Consider the following 18,011-nt stretch of genomic DNA (forward strand, 5'->3'; position numbering starts at 1 on the left):
AGGGGAACTCTTGAAGACATAGGGGTAGGCAAAGAGTGCATGAACAAAAATCAAATCGCACGGGAAACAGTTAAAAGAATTAACAACTGGGACCTGCTTTTACTGAGCAGTTTTTTCACATGAAAAGAAATTACAAACAAAGTAAAAAGACAACCCACAAATTTGGAAAGAATCATGACATATAAGTACTCAGACAATGGTCTGCTCTCTAGAATTCATAAACATCTAAAAAACAGTATGGCCTCAAAATTTGAAGACCCAGTCCTGAAATGGACATCTGAGATGAACACACAGTTCTCAGAGGATGCAATTAAAGAAGCAAATAAATATATGAAAAAATGCTCCACATCACTAGCCTTTCATGAAATGCAAATTAAAACAACCTTGAGATATCATCTCACCACAGAAAGAATGGCTAACATGACGAAATCACCCAACATCAAATGTTGGAGAGGCTGTGGGCAAAAAGGAACTCTTCTCTGCTGCTGGTGGGAATTTAGACCGGTGGAATTGTTATAGAAATCAGTGTGGAGACTCCTTAGAAAAGTGGACTGGAAATGCCATTTCAAGCAGCTATTCCTGTACTGGGAATTTTCCCGGAGAATCTGAAAACATCATGTCATAGGGATATATGTGTGCTTATGTTTATAGCAGCACAATTTATGATCGCCAAATCTTGGAAACAACCAAGATGCCCATTACCTGAGGAATGACTGAAAAAGATGTGATATTTTTACACAATGGAGTATTACTCAGCTATAAAGAACGATAAACTCGAAGCCTTTATATTGAAGGGGATGCTACTTGAAGATATACCCATAAGTGAAATAAACCAGACACACATGTGTAAATATTGTATAATTTCCCTAGTATAAGAACTGAAAAAAGAAGAAATACAAATAGAAAGGTACAATACAAGTAAAAAGAAAGCAGGATCTCAAGGACTAACTAATCAAGAGAGGGAAAGGAGAAGAGCTAGGAAACATGACAGTGTCAAGCCATGCAGTTATATGTAGAAGATGGGCAAGGCAATGATTCTGAGAATCTCCAGAAGACTTTTGAATCTAGCAGTTAATTGGAAAGACTCTCACCCTGACTAACTATATATACTGGTACCTGTGAACTAAGAAACTGCACTGAAGATGGTAATCTGTACTAGTAGTTTCATGCTTGGAGTGCCTGTCATTCTGGTCTTCTGAATATGAGCTGCTTGCCATGACATGCGAGTTGCTGCTGTGCTGTCTCTGGGGTAGATGATTGTTCAAAAAGAAGGGGGTGGTGAATGAAGGCAAGAGATAGGAAAAGGAATATTGTGGGACTGTCCTGCTTCAAGGTTGTATATGGTTAGATTTTTGGATTTATGTGTAAACATAAGAATTATTTAATTCTTTATGCCTATTTTTAAAAATCTAATTTTTAAATGTTTTTTTCATCGTATTCTATAGGGACTTAAAGTTCAACATATCAATACTTGACGAAAAATACCTGTTGCATGGTATGTCTAAGATGTTTGATATTCAGACAGATAGTGAGGTTAAGCTCAACAGCGTAGGTTGTATGGTAATAACAATAAGCTTGTTTTCTGGATGGTTAACAACATAAGTTTGCAGACCAAAATTAGAGAAAAAGGAGGGCTGCAAGGAAAGCCGCCCACATTTTGGCCCTAGCCTTCCAAGGTCAATTAAGACTCAGGACATATGAGAACTTGTACTGTAGCGTCATGTAACTCGATAGTGTCCCAGATTTTGTGATCAAGGAGATTATGGGGCCAAAGAGGAAAGGGATCGATGATGTAGAGTGTGCCTAAGGAGATTTACATGGAAAGAAATCATTCTCTCAGGCTTTCGCAGAGAGCACATTGGCCAAGCAATGGCCGTGACGCATTCACATGGCTGAGACTGACAAAGGTCCTACAATCTGAGGTACAGGGTCTTAGGATAAATCCTGAGGGGATTTCACTGACCTAATGAGACCCAAAACCTACAACTCTTTTTTTTTTTTTTTTTTTTGCGGAACCAGGGATTGAACTGAGGCCCTTGCATTTGCCAGGCAAGCGCTTACTCTCCTGAGCTTTCTCTCACAGCCCCCAAAACCTACAACTCTTGTTGCATAGGTTTTCTTTACCTTGGCCTTAACCATCCAGCAGAAAAGTATAAAAATGAAGTATAAGAAGTAAAACCATCCTTTATGTTGAGCTGTAGGGGACTCAGGTCAACAATTTCTGACATTGCCAGTGAAGCGGAAGACTGAATGCTATCATGGACTGCTGGACTCTTTTAGAATATTTTGCTGAGTTTACACACCTATAATAAATAACGGAACTTAACAAAAAAAGGGGGTACAGATGAATGTCCATTTTTTATCTGTGTATTCAAAGTGGTTAGGATAGATATATAGTTACATTCTCTTAATGAATAGAGGGATTTCTTCTAATAGTTTGTAAATAGGATATCATGTTCTCATGTTGTACAGCAAGTAACCACTAGGAAGAATGTATGCAATGTGTTAATTATTGAATCTGTCCTACCAATTTGCTTTGAAACTGTCTCATTGCTATTTGTTTCTCAGTAAAATTATGGAAAATAAAAAGCAATTAGTTATTTGACTCAATAGTATAATAATTGTGGATTCTGTTTCAAAGAGGATTAAAATAGCAGTTGTTACTAATTTGCGTTTGAAGGTTGCTTCCTTAGGATTGAAATTGGTTACCCAATTCAAATTATTATTTTTGCTTTCGAGTATGTAACTATATTGTCATTACTGTGAACATTGAAGTGTTCACTGCACAAATGTACTTAAAGCAGTAGGGATTTAGGTATGGCCTGAGAGTAAGCTTTCTTGGTATGAAAGTACAGTCAAAGCTGGGTGCTTGATGGCTTCAAATTTGTCTTACTTGCTGCTTGACACATTTTAATGGGAAAATTTTGTCTTAGTCCTTATCATTCCTTTGGTACTTGACACATAAGCAAGAACTTGTTGGTCTTGGTTACTTCTTGACTTACTTCCCTTTCCAGCCAGAATGCTTTGTTGATAGTGTTTGGTAATCAGAACAGTTAATGAGAAGTAGTGAGGTGCTGTTAGTACTTATACTACCTAGAAGACTGTGGTCTGCAAGTGTTACTACCTAGGGCAAGGTTAGTATAATTATTTGAAAAAAGAAAAGACAGCGGCAATAATGGTAAAATGTGTAGGATTTTATAGTGGAGCTGTGGAAAGGAAGAATAGTGGTGCTCCCAGACAATTGTTTCTTTTTTAAAAAATGTATTTGGTTCAGGGTCTCACTGTGCAATTCAGACTTGTAGTGACCTTCCTGTTTTTAACCTCCCCAGCGCAAGGATTATAGGCATGTGGCATGTGGTGCCACCTCTGCGCTTGCCTGAGGAGGCGCTTGGTCCGCTAAGCTATCTCACTGGCCCTAGAAAGTTGTTCCTTACTGGAGGGATTCTCAGTGTGTGGAGGGTCTGGAAGGTGCACATAATTAGTTTATGTTTTCGGGGGAGCTTTCTTCAGGGACAGATCCAGAATGTGCCCACTTCCACAGGGAGCAGGAGACTGGACCCATAAATTGGACATTGGTTTATGGAGGGAAGATGGCTTACATGGGCTACAGAGACAGCAGGGAAGGAATCTGGTCTGAGCAAGCCACGATTGTCTTGAGAGTTTGGCACCTGTAGTGTTGAGTCCTTGACACCATAGCTATGAAAAGCTATGAGAGAATCTCCAGAATAGAGCAGTGCCTAACTAAAAATTATTTTATGTTGTACCACGACCTTCCCTGTAATTTTAATGCTGCTTATGATTTTATTTTTATGAGAACAGTATTGAGTTTCTTAAACTATTTCTAAAAACAAGATTGAATTTGCATTTCATGTATTTTTCTTAGCATGTTTTGTGAATATTTTGAAGCACATAAAAAGTTGGAAGAATGTGGTGTAATGAGTTTATTGGTTTATTGTTAAATAGAAGAAACACAATGGAAATTATTTGAACTCTAGAAATTTGTTTTATGCATTGGAAAGTCTCAAATTGATAAATATGCTTTTTAAAATTTAATCATAGTAATGCTCCCTTATAGTACAAGTTTCAGGTTTCTCCTTCATGTATTATCTTGAACAAAATCAATCTTCTAGGTGAGCAGATGTTAGTATTTCTGGAGAGACATCTGTATTTCTTTCTTTGTAAAAAGTGGTTACAGAAATAAAAAAGTTCAAAGTCTTAGGTCAGAATTCCAGCATAGAATACAATCCTATTTTATTGTTGTTAAGTGAGGGTTATTTATTTGTAATAGAGAAGTTATTCAAGTTTTTTAAGTTTCAAATTTGATTTTTGGAACAGTTTCATTGAGATTTAATGCACACAATATTTGACTAACTCATTTAAATATATAGTTCAGTGGATTTCATTTAATTCAGAGTCATATGACCATCACCATAATCAATTTAGAACGTTTTCATCATCCCATCAGGAAACTTCTCTCAAGTTCATTTGCAGTCATACCATATTTTCCCCCAAGCCGGTGGGGTATTTTTTTACTGTGGGTTCTTAGTACTGGCTGGTCATTAGAATGGCCTGGGTGTGCTTAGAAACAAGCAAACATGGGAAGAATCAAAGGTCTGAGACTAACAGGGTGTGAATCTTTGCAGTGAAGCCTGGTGTTTTTTAATAGATCAAATGCTTCTGATTCACAGTGGGCACAGTGTGGCAGTCAGATGCTCTCCAGCACACTCCTTGATCAACTGGGAATCTTGCTGAACTGCAGATTCTGTCCTTGGCCTGCCTGATGAGCTTCCTAGTGACCCTGTGCTGTGCCCCACACCATAAGTAGCAGAGCTACATGGTATCAGGGTTGCCAGGAGTTTGTTCAGGAAGGCAGTGACTTGGACTCCATTGCAGACTTCTTGAATCAGAGCAAAGGTTTTAGAAAGATGTTCCAGGTAATTCAAAGGCATTTTAATGTTTAAGATACACTGGTTTCAATAATGATTAAAAACAAAAAAAACCTTTTGCATAATGCAGAACAGTTAGGGTTACTCTCACTTTTATTCTGATGGTCACACTGACTGATTGCTGGACCACCAGTCATTTGCATTGTTTTACTTGAGTATATGATTCACTTTCTCTTGTAGTTGGTTCTTTTAACTGCAGTCTCATTTTCAAAAGATAATAGGTGTACGATGTCAATAGGGACTTTAATTTGAGGAGCCAGAAAGAATGGATATATACTGCAGCCCTGGCTGTGGGAGGAAGGGCAGTGGGGCCCAGCTGCATAGCTCTGCACGGCCCCGTGCACTTTGATCCACAGCTTCTGCATGCGCACCCCCCACTCAGCCAAGATGCCCAAGGGGAAGGTCAGCTCATGGCAAAGGGGCAGCGAAGGAAGAACCCAAGAGGAGATAGGGAGATTGGTGAGGGTGTCGGCTAAACCTGTTCTAGCTAAAATGGAAATGAAGCCAAAAAAGGCAGTTGGGGAAGCATAAATCTTTGGACAAAAAAGTGCAAGCAAAAAGGGAAAGGGGAGCCAAGGAAAAACAGGCTGAAAGTAGAATAAGTGTTTGCCTGGAAAGCTCAAGGGCCTGAGTTCAATCCCCGGTTCCGCAAAAAAAGAAAAAAAAAAAAGAAAGAAAGAAAGGAAGGAAGGAAGGAAGGAAGGAAGGAAGGAAGGAAGGAAGGAACGAACCAACCAAGGAAGATGTACCTGCAGAAAATGGAAAAGTAAAAATGAGGAGAGCGCAGCTTCTGATGAAGCAGAAGAGAAAGAAGCCAAGTCTGACTAATCACATTCTGTGTCTTATCAGTGCTTTCTGTCTCCCTTCTTGTACAATCCAGACGAATATTTTTATCAACTATTTTGTAAATGCAAGTTTTTTAGTAGCTCTACAAACATTTTTAAAAAGGAGGAAATCCCACCTCATCGCATTTAAGTGTAAATGATTTTTTTTTAAGAGGTGAAATCATTCTCTGATTGTTTACTTTTTGGTACAATCAGAAATAGTGGGATATTGAATTATGGCAGGCTTTGACTGTCTTGGGTGTTAGCTTAACATCTCATAGGTGGGGATTACTTTATATCCAGCAAAACAAAGCACACTAAATGGCAATTTAGAATTACAGTCCTGCATTTAATATGTCTTGAATGCTTTAAATGTCTTCTATTCCAATGTTTTTAGTGGAATTATTTCCTAAAGAAAACTACATTCTAGTTGTTGCCCTGTCAGAATCGTGTGCACTCTGTATCATCTTTGGTAGCGGTAGTCCGGTTTGCCTCATTTTGTTAATGTGCTGTGAAAGATCAAAAATTAGGTCTATAGTGTATGTGAAACAAAATTGTGAATTGGTGGGACTTAAGTAACACTTTGTCAGCATTTGAAAATACTGGTACTTAATCCTTTTACAGAAAATTTGCCTCTAAATTTAAAGCTGGAAAGTCACTGGAACTACTGAAAAACAATACATGGCTTTTTTTGGTATGTGTGTTAAGAATTGTGTACGAAGTGAGTCGTGTACTGATCCTCAACACAACCAATAAAAACTCAATTATTGAAGACTAAAAAAAGAAGGATGGATATCTAAGGTTTGTCTTTAGGTAGGTGACACACTAAGAGGCCCAGAATTGATCACCTAAGTTGGCACAATCCATTGGGTAGTGTTTGTGGAGAGCCCTTCTGTGAATGGCTGTTTGGTGCTATAAATCAGTAGCGTGCAGTTGACTGTGTAAGAGCCTTAGGTTTCTCCAGGGGGTATTATGGAGAGCGGGAACAAAAGAAAGGTGAGCTTGAAGAACAGATTCCCCTCAAGAGAGCTGTGACAGCCACAGTGAAGCATAAGATTGTCATGCTGTCCTAGAGCCTTCTTTGCCACATGTTGGTTAGCAGTATCATCCAGCTTTGAGAGGGAACTGATGAGCTGTGTAAGAAAGCATTAGAAAGGATGTGAAGGCTTAGAACTCCACTGAGAGGTGTTCTGTGGTTATGATGCAGGATTAATTTAAAATAGAAGTCATATAACCGTAACCTTTGTGAGTATGAAGCTGATCTATATTGTTATGCTATTAAGGACTTCCTTGTATGCAGTTAGGGTTTAAGTTTTTCTTCTTTTTGTCCTAACAGCTCATTAATTGGAATCCTAGGAAAACAGAATACTTGGTCATTTTAAATGGGCCATTGCTAGTTACATAAGTTGTGGTAGTATAGGACTAGAGAGAGAATGTTTGTGGATCAGGAATTGTAGTCACTAGCTTCTCCTGGCCTCTGTCGATTTCCTGAAGGAGGCCTAGAAGGGTATTCTTTTTGTTTTACTTAGGACTTAATGATTCTAAAATTTCTTATTCATAGAAGTCACCTAGGGAGCTTGTTGTAAGCGTAGTGTCTTTACTCTACTTGCCAGAAATTCTCATAGTTTTATGTGAAACTTGGGAAGCAGCATGTTTATCCAGTTGCGCAATGATATGGATAAAGGGTATTTATGGATCACACTTCAGAAATATTTCTTCAGTCCCTAAGAGCTGGATAGCACCACATGTGACCGTAGGGACCCTATTAGAATAGGCTAGAGGGAATCTTGAGCGACTCAATAATGCCTTTTTCCTTTATTCCTTATTTGAGGGGCAAGAGATCTCTGTTCATTAAGTACCAAGACACTAAATTTGTCCTACCATGTGAGCCATGTACAATCAGAGGCCAAGAGCAAGACCAAAGAAAAATTCCAAAGGAAAAAGGAGAGTAAGTGCAAGGAGAACAGGCCAACTGCAGATGTCTGAAAGTAATTTAAGATCATTTGTTCAGTGGACTACTTCCATGCCCTCAATATGTGTTCACATGCATAGTCAGACGGTGGGTGGGTGGTTGTAGGAGCAGGAAGGGAAAAGTCCTGAACATCCTTTTAGAAATGGACACTGATTGCAGTGTTTATTGTGCATAGCCTGCTCGTTTGAGTTTTGAAGTTGTGTGTCCATAGCATGGCCTGTGCATCTGTACTTCGGGGAAGGAGTTGAGTGCAGGTGATCCACTGAGCATCCTGGAGCACAGCGTATGTGGGTAAGAAAGCTCATGTTGCTTACCAGACCTTTGTTCTAAGCATTCCCTGTTTAGCCTGTGACTTAAACAAGATTAGGAGGAGATATTTACATGACTGCAATTGTCACTATTTTTAAGGATGGGGTAACTGGAAGAACAATTCCACATATGATTGTAAAACATGAGTCCCATGTATCTTACCTCCTGCTGCCTGTTAAGACAACTTTTAAATCTATGCACACCTGTCTACCAACAAAGGTGGGAGGGCACTGCTGAGGACAATGAGAGGGTTGGGCTGAGGCCCTGATACTTGTGCAAAGCACCCTGTGACGCCCAGAGTGCAAGGAGGGTGCAGAATGGACACCCTCCAGTCAGGGCTGAGGGTTCTGTTGTTGCCAGAACTTCAGATTGGGAAGATGTTTGATGTGAGTTCTTCTGATTAAATGCTGGCAACCAATTCAGGTTTTAAAAAAATACTAGGTAGGCATTCGGAACACATCTGCCCACAGTGTACAATTCATAGGCAGTCAGTTTTTGAACTCTAGTTTAAGTACATATGCTTTCAAGAACTTTTGAAGCACTTTTCTGCTTATGGACAATTTTTATGTTAAGTAGCATTTTTATTTTTACCACTGAAATATCCTTTAATTTTGGCTTTCTTTTTTCTCCCTCTTTTGTTTTTCTGAATTTTGTTTAACTAAAACTCCACTCTATAATGTTTATATTTAACTAAATTATTGAAGTACTTTCTAATATTGATCATATAGGTAAGGAGGCAGAAAATAAATAATTTGGTTAGTATTTTTGTTATAGGGCTGAATAAATTTTTATGGTTTGTAAATTGTCAGAGGCTCACTTTTCTCATGTGCTTTGTAGTTTGTCATTTTCCCCCTTGAAATTTTATCATGTGCTTTTGCTTTTAATTTTTTTCTCTGCATATTCATATTATGGCAATCTTTTAAAAATCTCTCTTCAGCTAAAGTGAGGAAATAACTGCAAATTCATGAGCAGTAACTGCTTGTTCCAAAATTCATGCTTTATTCTGATGTGCCAGACAGTGGCTGACACTCACAAATATCAAATGTTTAAAATTTTTTTTGTGGGAAGGTTTCATCTAATCAATATCATCTGTACTTTCTGAAATAAGGGAATATTAAATAATTTGGCAGATGGTATGCTCTGAAGTGGGTGATCAGTCCAGTCATCATGGATGGTTGTCCCCTCAGTAAAGTTATGCACTCTGTGCATGTGTTCATCAATTTTGTAGTGATATGTAGTACATTTGGATGGAGAGTTGGTTTTAAGAACTTAGAGATGGGCTGGTGAGATGGCTCAGTGGTCTAAAGCACCTACTTAGAACAAGCTAAGCAAAACACAGGGACCGCGGTTCAATCCCCCAGCACCACATGCCAGCCAGCCCTGCCCCCTGGTGGGCTGAGCTGGCCACACACACGCACACACTAAATAAATAAATAAATAAAATTTAAAAAAAAAAAAAAAGAACTTAGAGATATGTGGTCTAAAGGCTAAGATGCTTTGCAGTTCATATTGATTCTTTGACTTACAACCAGATGCAGATTTATTCCTTAGGGGTTTCGAATAAAGAAAAACAAGAGAAAGTACCAAATAGACACAAAGACCAATTGATGATTATGAGTATCAAATGTAGCCCCATTTTTGAATTGTTATAACTGGCCTTTTCTAATTATTTTGTCTTACTACTGGTTTTAAAGAATGTACAATCAGAGGCCATTGTGGCTCTTGATGGAGCCAGCCACATGAAGAGTGGGGGAAGTGTATTTTCTGGTACCTTCACAGTGCAGTCTGAAAGAGCTTGGTGCCCTAAGGGACCTCTCAGAAAGCAGGGTAGCCGAGTTCAGTGCTCGAGGGAGAGAGATGCCTGGATACAGGGTCGGGGAGGTGGGCATAGGCTAAGAAGTGCACAGCCGTGCAAAGACTGAGTTTTATTTAGAGTCAAGATGAGTTCATGTATTCCTTCACTCTTCCCTCCTTCTTATTTATTTTTTTTGAGACAAGGCCTTACGGTGTACTTTGGCTGGCCTTGAATTCACTATGTAGTCCATGTTGGTCTGCAGTTGGAGGCAGTTGTACTGTTTTATCCTCCAGGTGCTGGGGTTATAGGTATGCACCACCATGCCTGGTTTAAGGCTCTTGATTTTAATTTGCTGTTTTGAAATTCTTTTTAAATTTTTGGAGTAGGTTCAAAAATAGTTTTTTAAAAAGACTTTTATTCACTCAGAATCACTGGTATTTTTACATTTTACCACATTTGTGTTATCATATTGTCTAGTTTTGTCATAAAATGTCCTTTTATGCTCCTCTTCTCTCCCCTCCCCTCCCTTCCCTATCTTTTCTTTTTCTTTCTGATGGTGCTGATGAACCCAAGGCTTCTGACACTGAGCCACATTCCTAGTCCTAAGACCTAGTCTCAGTGCACATGCTGCCTTTAGTTGTCATAGTTTTTAAGAATTTGAAATAGTTTCTCACCTTTTCTTTGTCTTTTGTAGCCATTGTGTTTTTTGAATATTATATAAATAGTGTTGTGGCCCGAGGGTGTCCCATCTGGAGACACTCATGTCCACTCTGTTCCTCTTTGGGGATTTTAGCGCATCACCCCGCCAGTATGTTTTCAGATCTCTCCCTTGCATGTGTAACGCTTTCCTGTTGGAGCTAATAAGCAATCTGTGGGGAAGATACTTTGAGGCCATGCAGATACCTATTCCTCAGTAAGTTTATCACTTTTAGTTTCTATTGTCATAACTACAAGATAGTGATTTCCCAGCTCCACCACTCTCTTCTTATTTATCGGAGGCTAAAAAGAGAGATAATGTTTTAGTGGCAGAAGAAGGGGGCTGTGTAACAATGGGTTTAAAATTATTTTCTTTCTGAGGGAAATTAAATTAATACATTTATATGAATTATATACTTAAACTTTACATGGTACATGACTTTTTTAAAAATTGAAAAAGATCAATAACTTAAGAATAGCGAATGGCTGAGTTTAGAATATTTTAATGCTTTTTATTTAATTTTTTAAAAAATCATTTGTTTATTCTTTCATTCATTCATTCATTTATTTGGTACAGGGTCTTGCTATGTAGTGATCCCCCGTCTCAGCCTCCCCAGCACTGGGATTATAGGCATGCACCACCCCATCAGGTTTTGGTGGCTGACACAGCATGTGGTATGTGAGATTGAACCTGAGTTCTTGCACTTGCCAGGCAGGCACTTAGAGCACAGAGCTATCTCCCCAGCCCTTTAATGCTTTTTAAATGTATACTGTAATTTGTATAGTATAAAACTTTTATATATATATATATAGTGTATCTCACTGATTTTTGTTATACTTACCAAGCTATCCAGCTATTAGTATTACATAATTGCAGAATGTTTCCTTTACTTCAGAAAAAAATATCTGTTGCCAATCATTCTCTAATACCTCTGACCCCCAACTCCTGGAAAGCATTTATATCTCTGGATTTGCATATTCTGGACATTTCATAAGAATGAATCATATGATATGTGACCTCTTCATTTCTGCCTTTTTTCACTTAGCATCACATTTTGAAAGTTTCATCCATTTTGTAGCATGCACCAGTGCTTCACTCCTTTTCATTCATTGCATGTATCTAATACATTTTATTTATCCTGGAATTCTTTTATGTTTATTAAGAGAAATGATTTTGTTAGTGTTTTTTGGCTTGTACATTTATTCTGAAGCTGAACTAATTTTTTTAAGTTTCCAAAATTAAACCTTATTTTTTTTTTGGTGGAACCAGGGATTGAACTCAGGTTCTTGCGCTTGCCAGGCAAGCGCTTATTCTACTGAGCCATCTTCCTGGCCCCTTTAATTTTGAATTAATGACAGTAGTTGTTTTGCTTTTGTTTTTCATTTCTATATGTTCTTTTATTACATTTATAATTTCTTAGTAAGATTGCTTAGAATCTTTTAATACATGTACACACACAAACTAGCCATCAGTTATTATTATATATGTTTGTTATCAAAGTGAGTATTTTACTTTTTAGAAGGACTTATTATTTCAGTAGTTGAATATATTATCTAACAGGGTCCCTGGGTATAGATGTTTGGTCTTACTTTGCATAAAGCAAGCCTGGTACCATCATTAAATCGTTTGTATCACACAAAGCATGTATACTGAAATATTCAAAGAGCTGTTATTTCTGGGCAGAATCCATGATATATAATCTTTTTTTTTTTGGTGGGGGAATGGAATTTACAGTGTTTTTGAAAACAGGAACTTAGCAAAGCTGAATTGTAGCAATTACCTTAGATAAACTTAGCTTTAATAAATTGATACCCTTTTTAGGGGGGTTTCAGGGTTTTCTTTGAGAATTTCTTAAAAGTTTTTAAGGGTCTGAGTTCAATCCCCAGTTCCACAAAAAAAAAAAAAAAAAAAAAAAAGTTTTGGCTTTTCTCCTAGAAAATGTACATAGATATATGTGCCCAAATTTATTTGTATAATTTCAAAGGGCCTATGGAAAAATAAATGAAAATAAAAACCAGGAGAAGGAAGATGGGAAAGGAATATCCCTGTCAGATGTCACCCTTAGAAAGCCTACCAAATGGAAACGATTACGTTGTGCTCGCTTCGGCAGCACATATACTAAAACTGGAATGATACAGAGAAGATTAGCATGGCCCCTGCGCAAGGATAACACACAAATCCATGATTTTTTTTATTGTCTAGACAAGATATGTCTGTATCTTATCCTCTGAATAACTAGTATGAAGACAATAATATACAATGTATTAATTATCGTACTGTCCTACAAACCGGTTTTGAAACTGTTTCATTGCTGTTTTATCTTTTTTCTCATTAAAATTAATAAAAAAACTAAAAAAAACCTAAAAATGATTAAGTTGTGATATTTAAATGTACTGAATTCCTAAGATGAATGTAATTATATATTACTAATAAAATATGTATATAAAAGAAAAAAAAACCAGAGTTAAGGATGAAGAGGAAGCTAGGGCAGTAATTGGGCAAGCGTAGCCAATATTTTCCAAGACCATCTGTCTCTTTGTAGTACCATTCTTTCTGTGTAGCTGCATGTTTTGCTTTTGTTTTCATTTCATCTTTTCTCTCCTGTCTCACCAGGAAAGTCTTTGTTCACAATTTATGGGTCTGATCATCTCGGATATGCACCTGGAATTTATAATTTATCTGAAAATATGCTGCACATATTGTACAATCATCAAGCTAGCAATTGCTAATAATCAGGGCATTGTATGTTCTTCTAAATGTAGGTGTTTAGTATAAATGTAGATATAATTTGCTGATAAATGTGTGTAATAACACAAGAATATTAAAATTTTTGTCTTATTAGCCTGTTTGTCTTACCTCTAGTTTTTATTTTGTGTGTAATTGTGGCATGTATATTGATGAATGAAAGGTTTTGAATCCCTAAATGCTTACATGTTTTCCCCTAGCCATTTTAGGTGCCGCATACCTGAAAACATTCTAGACTTCTGATATTGGCAGTCAGCATTGTATTAAAATCCCGGCTCTCAAAAACAGATTCCTGGGGAACAGTCATTGTGAGGGCAGAGGCATTGTAATATGAAATATCTGTGTAAAGACATTTCGTATGCTCCCTGTCTTACAGACCTAAAAAAATGTAATCAGTCAAATATGTCAACATTAAAATCAGTTTGCTTTAAGTCTTCTTAGGAACTTGTATTTTTAAAAAAAATATGCTAAAATGACAGTTCATTATTGTTTGATTTTTCCCTCTATTCATGTTTTCTTTTTTATAGTAATATTCATGGTGGAATCTTTAACTTATCTGTAAAACTTGAGAAAAATTCAGTATTAACCAGCACTCTCAAATCAAAATTCAGAGCAGATAGCGAAATGCTTTTAAAATGCATATTTGATGTAATAAGTGCTCCGCTGTGCTTCTGAAAGTGCCAGGGTCACAGCTGCATACATGAAAATACATGGTGACTGCAGGCAGTGTTTCCTCACTCAGGAAGGGCAATCTGTGCCTCTCCCTGAGTTACATTCAGGGATGTAGCAAAGAGGTTGAGGTGACCTAAAGGTTACAGATAACTTTTGCTTTCTCATTTACCTGCCTGGAGACTAATTTTTGCATCCCTTCCTTTCTATTAAGATTGATATATTTCTCTTGGAAATGTGATCCAGTTACATACCTTATCATTGATGCTACTAGTCTAGCAGAACTGTGCATGAATCACTCACTCATTCCTTTCCTGCTGCCTTCTGTTAAGATGCGTGCTCTGCTCTGTGTTGTTGACAGTCTTAGTAAAGACTGGGAGCACTGGAGTGTCTGAGGTACTAACTCTGCATGCTTCCATTGTGCTTTTTTGTTTCTTCTCTGAACAGTTTTGACTTTGAGACAGTGTGTTAGAGTCTATGACAAACTGATCTGTCTTGATCCAGGATATGAATGAACCAGTTTAAGAGTTTAGAGAGATTGGGGAGAGTGTGTGTGTGTGTGTGTGTGTGTGTGTGTGTGTGTATTATATATGTGCATTTGGCAATGAAAAGGAAAGAAAAAAAGATTAAGAGCATGCAGACCTGGTTTTTGAGTGGTTGAGTGAAACACTGTGGTTTCAAACTTACCCTCATCATGATAGTAGTGTATATCTGTTTGGTGAGTATTATATTGCTTGCTCTGCTTAAAATAGCAATTGAAACATTTGTAAAGAAAAAAGAGGAAAGTGCCAGACATGTACAACAAATTGGTTCATTCATGTGAGGAGTTGGGGCACACAGAAAATGCCCGTAAAGAAGAGATTATAGGCACTAGAGGCAAAGAAGAGATTATAGGCACTAGGGGCTAATGAGGTTGACCTGGTTGTCTGGTTTGTATTGATTTTGACCTTTAGAGCAACATTACTCCGTTTTAAGAAGTAAGCAGAAGCTATTGACTGTCAGAGGAATTAAGAAATTCTGATTTAAGAATTCCTGTACACTCCTTTAGACACACTTTTTACTTCCTGAAAGAAAGATAGGGGCCTGGTGAGATGGCTCAGTGGTCTAAAGCACCTACTTAGAACAAACTAAGCTGAGCAAAGCGCTGGGACCGCGGTTCAATCCCCCAGCACCACATGCCAGCCAGTCCTGCCCCCTGGTGGGCTGAGCTGGCCACACACACACTAAATAAATAAATAAATAAACAAATAAATAAATAAAATTTTATTAAAAAAAAAAGAAAGATAGGATGATTTATCTCTTGACTTGCCACCTGTTTTTATAAATAAAAGACCTCTTTTTTTTAGGTTTTAGATTTTAGTAGACATTGATATTAGAGACCTTTAAGTTTGCATATAATTATTATTAGTAGCTTTCGGTTTTGTAGTGTTCGGTTTTACTTGTAATTCCGAGCATTCTATATTTAGTGCTTTTGTAGCTGGCATAGGTTGTATAACTTCAGCTCTGATAATTTTACAGAAGGAAGAAATTGACCAAAGGAGTTTGATTCTGTTGTCTGGGATCCCTTGGTTTGTTGCAGAATCAGATTGTAAATTTTGGATTCTTATTGCCAACTCTTTTAACCTACCTCTTTACTTTTAGCTTTATCTGAGATAAGGACTTGACCACATAATAGTAAATGATTCCAATGGTGATATGTAGTCATTGCTTATATAAAAATAATTACGAAGTACTACCTTTTTCTTTTTTCTTCAAAACTTGTATAGTTTGATGGCTGCCACTGTTAATTTTACAAATGATCAGGTTGATCATATGGTCATGAAAAAAAATTCTTTATTTGATACAGGGTCTGAGAAGCAGTTTGGACTTGTGGTGATACTCCTGTCTCAGCCTCCTCTGTACTGGGATTATAGGTATGCACCACCACACCCACTTTCAGGTCGGCACAGCGGGCCAGGGTTCCAGGGCTGGCCTGGCATGCAGTTACCAGGGATTGAACTTGGGTTCTTGCACTTGCCAGGCATGCGCTTAGACCGCTGAGCTATCTCCCATGGTCATTTTAATAAAGATTTTTTTTTTTTTAAAATAAGGTCTGGTTTTATAGTGCAGGCTGGCCTTGAGCTCCCTCTGTAGCCCAGGCTGGCCTTGAACTTGGAACCATCCTTCTGTCTTAGCTTCCCGGGTGCTGGGATTACAGGCTTGTACCACCATGCCCAGCTTAATAAAAGATTTTGATCAACTGACTCCCCATAACTTGAGTATGAGGTTTGAGGATAATGGGATATTGAGTGTGAACCAGGCTTACTTCGGTGTGGGCTTCTTTTCTTTCTTTTGCAGCAGGGGAGTAAACGCAGGATTTTTGCTCTGTGCTACATCTCCATCCCTTTATATTTTTTGTTTTCGAGACAAGTTCTCACTAAGTTGCTTGAGCTGTGGTCACACTTTTAATCTTTCTGCTTCAACTTCCCAGACTGCTGGAATTACAGGTCTGTAGCAGTGTACATTCTTTCTGTTTTCCCCTTCCTTTATAGCTAATTGAGAACCCTTCCAATATAAACTTGTTAACTTGACTTTTGTAAATTGTGTATCCTTCCATTTACTGTGACTTTTTTTGTTGGATGTATTTGAGAAGTGGAATGACTAACATTCACTGAGAGGAGAAAAGAAATATCTTGAATAGTCCATAAATTTAATAACCAGTTCTTGAATACATCAAGAGTGAACTCTACTTAGCCTTACAGCCCTTTAAAATATTCTAATTACAATATTTTAAATAGGAAAATAATTTCATTTTCTCTCATACCCAAATTAGTATTTGTGTTATTTAATATGATTTATTTTAGAAGATTTTTTATTTTGTAAAATAATAATTTTACATTTGTTTTCTATTTTAAGCATCTTAGTTTCTACTATTTTGTTACTCTTATACATCTAAAGTTAGTTTCTGTCAACTGTATTTCCAGAAGAAGCTAAACAAGTGATTGGCTGACTACGTGTAAGGCAGGATGAAATCAGAATCATAGTCTTTATTTAATACCCTGAGATTGATACCAAGCTTTATCGAGTTTTGTCCCTCCTCTAGTACTTGTCACTTATGTAGGTAGTTGTTCTGAATGAAGGTCACTTTTGTGCCCCAGGAGACATCTGATGATAATGAAGACATTTTGTGTGTCATAAGTAAGAGGACTGTTACTGGGGGAGAGACCAGGGTGTTGCTAAACATCCTGGAGTACATACTGTGGGCCATACATTAAAGAAGTATGTATTCTAAGTGTCAATGGTGACATGACTGAGAAGCGCTCATGTGTGGTAGTAGTTCAGTTTCTTGAATTAAAAAGTGGATTCATTTTGTTTCTTGACTATAAAGCTTTATCTCTTTTTGGCTGTGTGTAATCATATACCAATTTGATGAATCACCAGGGAGAATTTAGCTCCTTGCTTCATTATGCTTAAAGTATTAAAAGAAAAAACTTGCCAATTACAAATGCTTTTAGTTAGTTGTATTTAGCTGAAGTAGACCAACATTAGTAGCCAAGTGCTTCTATTCAACAGTCGATGTTTTCATTTTGAACTTCCCCTCACCCTCAAGATTTTCAGCTTCTCAGAATCAGTATTGTTTATTATCCTCTACAGTATTACTCATTGGATTGTATATAATCAGTTATCTAGACAAGGTAATTATCCAGAGGCCTAAACAGTAATTAAGCTGGATAATCTTCATTGTACTACATTCTACTACTTAATCTCATTTTAGAATTTAAGATACAAAATAAAATCTTGTAAATTCAATAGCTAGCAAAATAGGATTTGAGTTTCTTGCAACAAATTTAGAATGAGTTTCTCAGTCTGAGTAGACTAGAAGTCACATCATAACAGAGTTGTTTACCACATGTATCATTTCTAGCTTTACTTTAAAATTATAATCTCTTATTTCTGTAGACTTGATTTTATTGGGATGAAACTTCACATTTTGAAACCCTTAGGAGTAGTTTTCTTTTTCTTTTATTTTTGGAGTAAGGGGTAGTGAGGGGAAGTAGAATATATAGAATATATA

At 37.3% G+C, this 18,011-nt stretch overlaps 1 protein-coding gene and 1 non-coding gene across 7 annotated transcripts in view; both read left to right on the forward strand.

Annotated features, from left to right (window-relative positions):
• Nucleotides 1-18,011, forward strand: part of Focad (focadhesin) — a 379,256-nt gene that overhangs the window by 59,354 nt on the left and 301,891 nt on the right. The window lies entirely within an intron of this gene.
• Nucleotides 12,638-12,744, forward strand: LOC111816919. The gene has a single exon (XR_002821227.1). It is a non-coding gene; the product is annotated as a U6 spliceosomal RNA (small nuclear RNA).

Source organism: Octodon degus, unplaced genomic scaffold (genome assembly GCF_000260255.1).
Source record: "Octodon degus isolate 3935 unplaced genomic scaffold, OctDeg1.0 scaffold00044, whole genome shotgun sequence".
Lineage (NCBI taxonomy): Eukaryota > Metazoa > Chordata > Mammalia > Rodentia > Octodontidae > Octodon > Octodon degus.